Below are 11827 nucleotides of genomic sequence, written 5' to 3'. Positions count from 1 at the left end.
ATCAGGGTAATTAAAGTCCCCCATTACTATTATGATGTGCTTCCTACATACCTTAGTTAGCTGACTAGCAAAAAGTTCATCTATTTCCTCTGCTTGGTTGGGCGGCCTATAGTATACACCTATGGCAATGTCATTTTTTTCACCTTTTATATTGACCCAAATGCATTCAAGTTTACAGTTTTCATCATTGTTGTGCTCTATTTCTGTGGAGATAAAGTTATTTCTTATATAGAGAGCAACTCCACCTCCTCTTTTGTTTAGTCTGTTTCTTTTAAATAATTTAAATCCCTCTAGCTGTGTGTTCCATTTGTGGGTTTCATCCCACCACGTTTCCGTAATGGCAACAATATAATATCCGCCCTCATTTACCTGAATTTCTAGTTCACCCTGCTTACTGTTCATACTCTGTGCATTGGTGTATAGACATTTGAGTCCTTTATGACTGATCCTGTGTTTACTTGCTACATAACTTGTGTGGTGCCTGACTTCCCCTATTTTCTTAGATTGCCAGGGACAGTGATGTTCTGTATCAATTAACTCACTGTCCCCGTTGTTTAGTTTAAATGTTCCTCCAGAAAAGCTGTGAATTTATTGCCAAGTAACTCAGTCCCTTTCTTGGATGGATGCAGAGCATCTCTTTTGTACATTTTTTTATTGGACCAGCTACAGACATCGTGACTAATATAACCAAAGCCTACTCCTTTACACCACTCCTTTAGCCACATATTAAATTCCTAGTTCCTAGTAACTATCCAAGGCAACTTGACCAGGTCTGAGTCACTTTTGCCTGATCAACCACCCTTACTTATAAACTCTTAGGGCTTCTTCCAGTGGTCATTGTAGAGTGCTTTGGAACTTAGTCTGGAAACCCACCCAGGCAGCCTGAGCACTGCAGGAGAATGATCCTATAGATTGGGAGGTCTAAGTACTCTACCTGTACATACTTGTGCAGTATTTTCTCTGTATACTGGACTCTCTCATGGTGACTTTGTTCAAAATTTAGGGGTGGTGCTTCCCTGACTACAGTAATCCTTGAGTTAAGATACAATTAGGACTGGAAAGCCTGGTCGTTGAAAGATTTAGTTGTTAAACAATCACTTTGCTTAATGTTCCTGGCATTCCCAGTTGTGGTAGTTAGCAATCTCATGGGTTGTTAAGCAAAGTTCAGGACTATCTTAAAGGTTAAGGAGGCCCTGAAAGCCTGGCACAAGCTATGGGGTCCACTAGCCTGTGGAAACCTGCTTGGGAAATTTGGGGCTCTTCCTGTAATGTAATGTGTCTGTGTAACAGTCACTGACTAAGCTAGACTTCTTGTCTCCAAGAAGATCATTGGATGATTTGGGGCGGGAATGGGTTCCTTTAAACCTATTGGCTGCTGCCTAGTGGCCAACCATATAAGTAGCTTTGCAGCAGCCTCTGTTTCAGTTCTGTTCCTGTTTGCCTCAATAAAGCATGTTCCTGTTTGCAACCTTCCGTCTCACTTGTTGCCTGCAAAGAACTGGCTACACAACACTTCCTGCCCCACCATGCCCAGGATTTTACTCTGAAGGCGCTTTGTGCCCAAGGTTTTCAGTTCCATCATGCAGAAGAGGGAACCTGAAATCCTTGGGCAGGCAGCTCTTTCAGTTAGCCCCAGACACGAGGTGGTAGCAGGTTGCAACCTTCCCTTCTGGCTTCCCCATAGACTTTCTGGGAAAGTCAGCAGAGAAGATTATAAATAGTGATCACATGATCACAGGGCATTTGGCAACTGGTCATAAATGTAAACAGATTGCCCAGCACCAAGATCACAATCAACTTGGCCGTAGTTGGGGGAGTCCAATGTTTTGCATTGGTTGGAGATACTTTACAGGCCATAAAGCAGGGGTCTTCAAACTTGGCCCTTTTATGACTCGTGGACCTCAACTCCCAGCATTCCTCAGCCAGGCATGCTGGCTGAGGAATGCTGGGAGTTGAAGTCCACGAGTCATAAAAGGGCCGAGTTTGAAGACCCCTGCCATAAAGCATTCTTTCTGATGCTCTTGTTATTTCAAACCATTGTTAAGTGAATGGGTTGTAAGTCAAGGACTGCCTGAATGATGACAGAGGTGTGTACTTCTCCTTCTTGTGATGCTTCTTTTCTTTGTAATTTGTGATTTATTCACGGGGGAAGGATATCACATAATTTCATATATTAACAGAGGAGGTAAGACTGCTTTCTTTATTATTTTATTTATTTATTTTTATTTATTTATTTTATTACATTTATATACCGCCCTTTCCCTGAGGACTCAGGGCAGTTTACAGGGAATTAAAAACCAAAAATACAAAAGTTAAAAACAGTTTAAAAAAGATTAAATTTAACCCTGTGCAACTAAAACCCCAGTTAAAATAAATTAATCCTCAGCCTGGGCCAGAGAGCTCGAAGAGCCAGGTCTTCAGGCCCCGGCGGAATGAACGGAGGTCAGGGGCAGTCCTCAGCTCCACTGGCAGCTGGTTCCAGAGGGCAGGCGCCCCCACTGAGAAGGCCCTATCCCTAGGCGTTACCCGCCAGCAATCTCTTACCGGTGGGACCCTGAGCAGACCCTCCCTGTGGGAGCGCACTGGACGAAGGGCACTTGATGCTGGCAGCAGGTGTTCCCTCAAGTACCCCGGACCCAAGCCATGTAGGGCTTTATAGGTAATGACCAGCACCTTGAATTTCACCCGGAGGGCAACCGGAAGCCAATGCAGCTCGCGGAGTAGAGGTGTTACATGGGAGTATCGGGAGACCCCCATTACAACTTGCGCGGCCGCATTCTGCACCAGTTGAAGCCTCCGAGTGGTCCTCAAGGGCAGCCCCATGTAGAGAGCGTTGCAGTAGTCCAAACGGGAGGTCACGAGCGCATGAGTAACTGTTCGTAGGGCATCTCGGTCCAGATAGGGACGCAACTGGTGCACCAGGCGAACCTGGGCAAAAGCCCCCCTGGTCACGGCTCCTATGTGGTCTTCAAAATTGAGTCGTGAATCCAGGAGGACGCCCAAGTTGCGAGCCCTATCAACGGGGGGTAACACCTCACCCCCCATCGTTAGAGATGGAATAGTCTGGTTGACCCGAAATGCCGATATGCACAGCCACTCAGTCTTGGCGGGATTGAGATGAAGCCTGTTTCTCCCCATCCAGACCTGGACCGCCTCCAGGCACCGGGACATCACGGCGAGGGCATCACTGGGTTGGTTCGGGGTGGAAAGAAAAAGTTGGGTATCATCAGCGTACTGATGATACCCCACCCCGAAACCACTAATGATCTCGCCCAGCGGCTTCATATAGATGTTGAACAGGAGGGGCGAGAGAACCGACCCCTGAGGAACTCCACAAATGAGAGGCCTCGGGGCGGATCTCTACCCTCCCGTCAATACCGACTGTGAGCGGCCCAGGAGATAGGAGGAGAACCACCGTAAAACGGTGCCTCCCACTCCCAACCCCCTGAGACGCCGCAGCAGGATACCATGGTCGATGGTATCGAAAGCCGCTGAGAGATCTAATAGGACCAGGACAGAGGAGCAACCCCTGTCCCTAGCCCTCCAGAGATCATTCACCAGCGCCAGGTATGTGAGCAACAAGCCCAACTGAGCCCGGGGACCACATCTCAAGAGGAGGGATTCACTCCCGGCCATCTGGACAATGGTGGCCTCCCGCGGACACAAAGTCTCCCGAATAACCACTGCCACCCCACCACCCCTGCCCTGAGCCCGTGGCTGGTGTAGCACCCGGAAACCTGGAGGGCATAGCTCGGTCAGAGGCACCCCTCCCTCCGAACCCAACCAAGTTTCCGTAATGCACACTAGATCCGCACATTCCTCCTCGATCAGATCGTGAATGAGGGGAGCTTTGTTAACGACGGATCTAGCGTTAAAATAAACCAGCCTGAGCTCAGGGATCTGATCACCCTCATCCCCGGGTAAGAGGGTGCTAACCGGAGGGTCGGAGCGCGCCACCGCTCGGAGATAGCGGGGGCGCGATCCCGGGTGTTGATATGGCCCTCCGTGCAAGCACCTGCTGCCATTCCCTATCGTCGTGGGGATTTGAAGCCCCACCCCCACATTCCCAGAACCAGCAGCCACCTCCCCCGACCCCGTCCCGTCAGGACCCCTAACAGGCCCAGACTGAGTGCCGGTTAAAGATTCCCTCCCCAAGGTCTTGGTTATGATCTTTAAGTCCTTACATGGCATGGGTCCGGGATACCTCGAGGACCACCTGCTGCCGGCGTCAACTCCCCTCCGCCCTGTGCGTGCCCACAGAGAGGGCCTCCTCAGGGTGCCTCCAATGTCGACTGGTGGCCCCCAGGGGGAGGGCCTTCTCTGTGGGTGCCCCGGCACTTTGGAACCAACTGCCGGTTGAGCTCCGGATGGCATCGGACCTCCGATCCTTCCGTCGCGGGTTGAAGACCCACTTGTTTGAGTTAGCTGGTCTGGCCTGAAGGGGAATTTGGGTTTTTAATTGGTTTTATTATTTTATTATGGTTATATTTTAATTGGGCATGGTTTAATTTTCTTTTAATTTTTGTATACCTATTTATATATGCCCTGTGAACCGCCCTGAGTCCCTAGGGAGAAGGGCGGTATAGAAATCCAATAAACTAACTAAACTAACTAACTAACCCTCCTACCCCTACCCCTCCCTAACCTTTTAAAATAACCGGCTAAAAATTTTATCAGGGGCCTCTTAGCACGTCTCAACTCGAGGCCCCTATCTAAGCCCAGCCACCTCTCGGAGTCCCAACACTTGGGCTCGTCATTAAGGGAGTGTGGAAACAGGCGGTAGGTCGCGCCCAGGAGGGAGAAACCCCCCTGAGGGCAAACAGATCAGCTTCGGAGTAACGGAAGCAAACCATGCAGCGCTAAAATAATCACATAGGGCAAGTGTTACAGATATGTCCAAAGGGTAGTTCGATGATATTATTATAGATGAGAAAAGAAGTCCAGTAGGCATGTCTCTCAATCCACAAGACCATCTCAGCTCTCACCTGAGATGACAGTCAAAAAGGGAAGCCTCAGCCGTCCTCTCACTCCGGCTGAGGGGTCCAATCTGGAGTGGAGAGAAAAGGGAGTCCTGGGCCAAGCCCACCCCAACTGGATCATAATATCAGAGTGTTTTGAAAAATTGATTTAAATATTGTAAGGCAATTTGGAAACATTTAAAATTTTTTAAAATGTGACAAAATCAGGAACAAAAAATGCAGTCATGTAGAAACAGTATTTTTGAATGTCAAAAGTTTTATGAAACAAAATAGCTTGTGTGTCTCTCCCCCCCAATAGTTTTTTAAATAATCACTGCCCCAGTTTTAAGTGCAGCTTGCATTTAACAAATGGGATTATTTACTAAGAATGTCTACTATAGAATCTTTGGGATATTGGAAATAATTCTCTGTTGTTGGGATTCTAGCTCATGTTTATACCTGCACTTCATTTTTATAGTATATTTATGCCCACCTAAGCCTCAAAATTTTCTCCTAAGTATAAGCATAGGTATGAAGAATTCAAAGAGATGTGGAAGAAAGTAGATTCAGGTACAAGGGTGTGTCAGATTTACACAGATTGAATTAATTTTTACCTCCTGGCCAGGAGCAGAAAAACATGCATTGTAATTACTAAGATCTTGATTGTTATTTGAATGGAAGAAACCCACATATTTGAGTATACTGCTATAATGTCTGTAATATGAAATTAATTAAGCCAAAATAATTTCTGTCTCTTGATTTCTAATATGGTTAAACTTAGTTTTATTGCAAAAATATTTTGAAGTGTTGAGGGTTTTACTCATTTTGTAGAAGACAAAATGCCCAAATTGATGTGACTAGTAGGTTAAGTCAGGGCTTTTCAACCTTTTCAGCCATTGTACCACTTTTAGGATATGGCAACATCTGAGTACCACCAGTCGCCTAGCAAGGTGTCAAACAGTTGACCCCTCCCAAAAAAGTAAAAAATGATGAAGTACACGTAGTCTTTGACTTACAACAGTTCGCTTAGTGACTGTTCGAAGTTACAGTGGCACTGAAAAAAGTGCCCCCAAGCCACAGCCGAGCAAGACACTTGCCTGCCCGCCTAGCGGCGCTCTTCCTCCTGTCCAAGGTTTTCATTGTTGTGAGCCTTTCTGTTGAGGATTGGCAGTGGGGGTGGGGTGGGGTGGTGTTTGGTTTTTATTCCCTCCCCCCTCTGCTGGATGGTTGCAGCAGGTTTTGGTCACTTCACATGACCCTGGGACACTGTGACCATCATAAATATGAATCAGTTGCCAAGCATCTGAATGTAAATCACAAGACCCTGGAGATGCTGCAACATTCCAGCTGATCGACGCTTCTTCTGGGCTCAGCAGATGTGCCAGGATCAGCACTGAGCTCCATCTGGAGGCTGGCACTGATCCTGGGGCTTCCGCTAAGCCTTGACACCCCTGCAGCTCCAGCCATCTCTCGCTCAGGCTTGTGCGGTGTTGCCACTGGTTCAGCTCATTCCCCTCCCCCACGACCACACGTACCATCTGCCAGGTGGCAATGTACCACAGGTGGTACCCGTACCACTGGTTGAAAAGCCCTGGGTTAAGTAATAATTAGAGCACTATTTAGAGCTTATTTTATTAAATTAGCAGCCCATCTGATATAGGTCATTTTGCCATTATAGTGATATAGCTGCTTTGCAGATTTCTCTTCAATTGGACTCAGCTGCTGTTTATCAGGTAATTCTCAACTAACTCACCCATTGTCTCTTGATTATTTATGTCGACTATCTTTTTCATCTTCCTTCCTTTCCTCAATTTTTTTATGGGGTGGGGGAAGAAAAAAGTACAAGAATTTTGAATTGTGATTTCACTATAAATAAAGCTTACATTCCGAAACAGCAGTTGCTGTACTGTTTTCATAATGGCTTCATAGCTGTTGTACAGTAAGTATACTTATCTGAGTTTTTGGATCCTTGGAAATCTATTTTTGAAATTTTTGCCTCAATAGTTGTGAAACAAGCCTGCACTGTGTGACTAAATGCTGAAATTCCTACAGCATACTGTTCATTTAACCTGAACTTTAATATTAATTTAAATATTAATATATTAAGAGATGAAAGACTTGCTCCAGATCATAATTAATTTTGTACATGTACATTATGTTTCTCATTTATACTGTACCTTTAGATGGTGAATAAAGGATACCATGGGAAGCTGTTTGGAAAATGTTGCCTAGCATTATCCTAAAGTAGTGTGGACTGACTTTTATTAGTTGACTTTGCAGGTTCTTTGCATTTTTAACTATTAGAATAGTGTCTCAAACATAGCATAAGTTGTTGATGTTTCTTCCTCCAGTTTTAAAATTATACTCATTTTCTTTCAATCCAGCTTTCCTTAATACAGTATATATTCAGCATATAAGTTGAATAAATAAAGGAATACTCTTCTTCTTCTGTTCCTTCTAATTTAGTAATAACCAGACTGTTCTACCATACAGTATTTTAGTATATTCCTCCTGTCTTTCTTTAAGCTCCTTTAAACTGGTTCAGATGCATTTGGAAGGCACAAAGTTGGAGAAGTCTCTTTTATATGGTAGGAATAACAACAACAACAATAACAACAATACCCTGACATGGTTGTGGGGCTTTTTTACTCTGAGGAAGATGAGAGCTAGGGCAGAGGTTCAACCATACTGGATAGGTCTCATCAGAGGAGTCAGACAAAGAGTGTCTCTCCTATAAAAAATATGGTGAGTGGTAAATTTCAGAAAGCCATACCAGCTCAGATGTCGCCCGAGTTAACAAGGTCTGCACTAGATGTTGGAGTTCCTGGATATCTGGTGAAAAATGGGCTACAGGACTCAGGGCTGTTGGCTGAGCAACCAGGGCCAGCAGCTGCAGAACTACTAGAAGAAAAGGTTTATACCCGTCGCAAATACACAGTGATTGAAAACAAATAATGATCTGTTATTACAAGAAGTCCAACAAGAATTGGATATCTAAAACGAATCCAACATTTCTGGAAAGAACAACATCCAGAATCAGAAATAACAACAACATCCAGAATCAGAAATAACAGAACAGAGACTAGCAGATCAGTGCCGATTTATAATACGAAATAAAGTATTCACAGAAACAGAATTGGATGAACTGCAAAGGTTTACCCAGGGCAAAGAAATCAAAGTCTTGCCAGAAGTAATTCAGAATGTAGAGGCAAACCAGGGGGAGTTGGCAGTGAAGGAATCCAGCAGAGATATACAACTGTTCTCATTTGGAAACCAGGTACATCTTCCTCAGGAAGAACAAAGCCCTCAAACTAAAGAAATAAAAGAATTCAAACAAACAATAACTGAGCATCTAGAACAGCACAAAAACAACAGAATAAGGCTGCCTGCATTGAAGCTTGTTCCAAAGAAACAGCTAGCACAAGCATTAAAAGATGCAAATACTGCAATATCAAGTATAAGCACCAATTCACTGCAAGAAACAAACCAACTAATGTTGGTTTATAAGCTGCAATTATAACTGAATGCCTGGGGTGCAAAATCAACAAAGAAGAAAAACAAGGAAACGGCACCACAAAAATGGAAGGTTAGACTAGAAAATAAGATCAGCAAGTTAAGATCACATGCAAGCAAGCTAGAATAGATGAAACAAAAGAAGCTGAAGAACAAGAAGACCAAAGAATACCTAATCAAGAAATACCACTTAGAAATAAGGAAGATCGAGGGAGCACTGGAAATAATAAAGCAGCAAATAACAGCTATAGCCAGGAAAATCAGTAGATACAAAGCTTGAACTGCAAATTATAGGCAGAACCTCCAATTTCAATCCAATCAGAAACGTTTCTATCAATCCATCAATGGAGAAACTGCAATGAATCAGTCAGTACCTGACAAGGAAGAAACAGTGCAGTTCTGGAAGCAGATATGGGATAACCCAAAGAAATACAACAAGGATGCGGCTTGGTTAAAAGAGGTGGATGCAAATAAAACAGAAGTTGAAATGAATGAACTAGTAATAACAACAGAAATAGTAGAAAAAAGAGCAAGGAAGATCAAAAATTAGTCAGCACCAGGTGAAGATGAACTGCATGGGTTTTGGTTGAAACATTTAACTCTTGTATACCCTCTCATTGCCAAGCAGTTCAACAATATACTACAAGGAGAAGAAATTGAAAAGTGGCTAACAACTGGGAAAACCTACCTAATAATGAAAAATCCAGCAAAAGGGACAACACCAGGCACCTACAGGCCAATTACCTGCTTACCAACAACTTTCAAATTGCTAACTGGTGTGGTAGCTGATGCAGTACAACAACATCTAGTTGAAAACAATCTCTTTCCACCTGAGCAGAAAGGAAACTGCCCCAATAGCAGAGGAACAAAAGATCAACTCCTAATAGACAAAATGAACTTGGAAAACTTCAGGAAAAGGAAGACCAACCTGAATGTGGCATGGATTGACTACAAAAGGGCATTTGACTCTCTGCCACATGACTGGATAATCAAGTGCCTAGAAATAACAGGAGTCAGTGGAAACATCAGAAAATTTGTGCAAAGATCAATGGCACAATGGAAGACAAGGTTGCAGGTCAATGGTGAGAGACTGGGAGAGGTTAATATCAAGAGAGGAATATTTCAAGGAGATTCATTATCACCACTACTATTTGTTATTGCACTGTTTCCTCTGTCAACAATACTGAATAACTCAGGATATGGCTATCAAACATCAAAAACATATGCCAGACTATCCCACCTCCTTTACATGGATGATTGAAGCTATATGGAAAAACATCATCTGAAATAGAATCGCTGCTGAACACTGTCTGTATTTATACAGCCAAGATATTGCAATGGAGTTTGGCTTGGACAAATGTGCCACACCTACTCTCAAACAAGGAAAAATAGTGAAAACTGAAGGAATAAAGATGCCCCACGAAAATAACATTAAGAGTCTGGATGAGGAAGATTACTACAAATACCTGGGAATCCTTCAAGCTGACAACATCAAGCACACTGAAATAAAAAAAAAAGATTAGAGGTAAATACATCAAGTGAGCGAAGAAGATCTTAAAGTCCAAACTCAAAGGAGGAAATACCATGAAGGCAATCAACACCTGGGCAATTCCAGTCATTACACAGCTGGAATAGTGGACTGGACTCAAGCAGAACTAAAAGCAATGGATAGGATGACCAGAAAAATAATGACAGTGAATCATGCCCTTCATCCACACAGTGACATTGACAGACTCGGCAAATAGGTGTACGTGGAATGCTGCAAGTACATCAGATGGTTGAAGAAGAAGAAAATGGCTTTGGAAGAATATCTGAAGGACAATGATGAAGATGCACTGAAATTAGTATATCAGGAAGGCTTACTGACTACTGGAGAGACCAAACTGGCCTACAAGAAAGACCAAATGAAGAACAGAATAGAGGCATGGGAAGACAAAGCACTACATGGCCGGTACATTAAAAAAATAGCTGGGAAAGCTGATAATAACAAGACCTGGCAATGGCTAAGAGCAGGAAAGTTGAAGAAAGAGACTGAGGGACTAATTCTGGCTGCACAAGACCAAACCTTGTCCAAGGGCAAATGCATACAAAGTCAAAATTGAGAAGACAGTAAGACAGTAAGTGCCGCCTATGCAAAGAAGCTGAAGAAACAGTGGACCATTGGTAAGCTGCTGCAAGAAGATCGCACAGACTGACTACAAGCAGTGGCATGACAAAGTAGCAACAATGGTGCATTGGAAGATCTGCAAGAAATATCATTTGCCTGTAAGCAAGAACTGGTGGGATCATAATATAGAGAAAGCTGAAGAAAGAGATGCAGGGTTTAATTCTAGCGGAACAAGACTTAAGAACAAATGAATACAAAGTCAGAATTGAGAAGACAATAACAGTCAACAAATTGCTGCCTCTGCAAAGATGCTGAGGAAACAATGGACCACCTGGTTAGTTACTGCAAGAAGATTATTCAAGCTGGCTACAAGCAATGGCATGACATAGTAATAATAGTGCATTGGAAGATCTGTAAGAAATATCATTTGCTTCCAAGGAAGAACTGGTGGGATTATAAAATAGAGAAAATAATAGAAAATGAAGAAGCTAATGTGCTTCAAGATTTTAGATTTCAAACAGACAGACACCTGCCACATGACACCCCAGACTAAACATTGTTGATAAGAAAGAGAAAAAAGTCTGGGTGGTGGACATTGCAATATTTGGAGATAGCACAATAGAAGAAAAAGAACTGAAAAAGATAAAATACAAAGATCTAGAAATAGAAATGGAATGACTGTGACAAAAAAAGCAAAAGTAGTACCAATAGAAATAGGTGCCTTGGTGCAATCTCAAAACAACGGGAGCACCATTTAAACACCATTGGCATTGACAAAATCACCATCAGTAAATTGCAAAATGCAGCTTTACTTGGAATAGTTTACATCCTGCGATGATACCTTTAACACAAAGAAACGTCAACATCTGCCTATTCTGGGTCCTTTGGAAGGACTCAGTAGGTTGATAAAAACGCCAAATCCAGTCTAAACATCTGGCTGATTGTGCAACTAACCGTAATAATAATGGAAATTATATTGGGGGTTTTTACTTGAATGTATTTAGTAAATATATTAAGTTCCTGCAAGAGTCTGTACCTCAGAAATGTTCTAAGTGGTTTTCCATTAATTGTTTACTCTTCACTTATCTTCACTTCACTTATCTTTTATAGTACTTTAGTCTAGTTTTAGTTTTCTGTTGTAAAAAATGATCTTCTGGTAATACTCTATTCATTCATTTAGCTTTCATTTTCCTATCAAAGTCCATGGAATAAGTGAAAACTTTAAACTTTGTTACATTTCATCAAAAAC

This window comes from Vipera berus (assembly GCF_964194415.1).
Source record: "Vipera berus genome assembly, chromosome: 2".
NCBI classification, from domain to species: Eukaryota; Metazoa; Chordata; class Lepidosauria; order Squamata; family Viperidae; genus Vipera; species Vipera berus.
Note: the sequence above shows the minus strand (reverse complement) of the source record.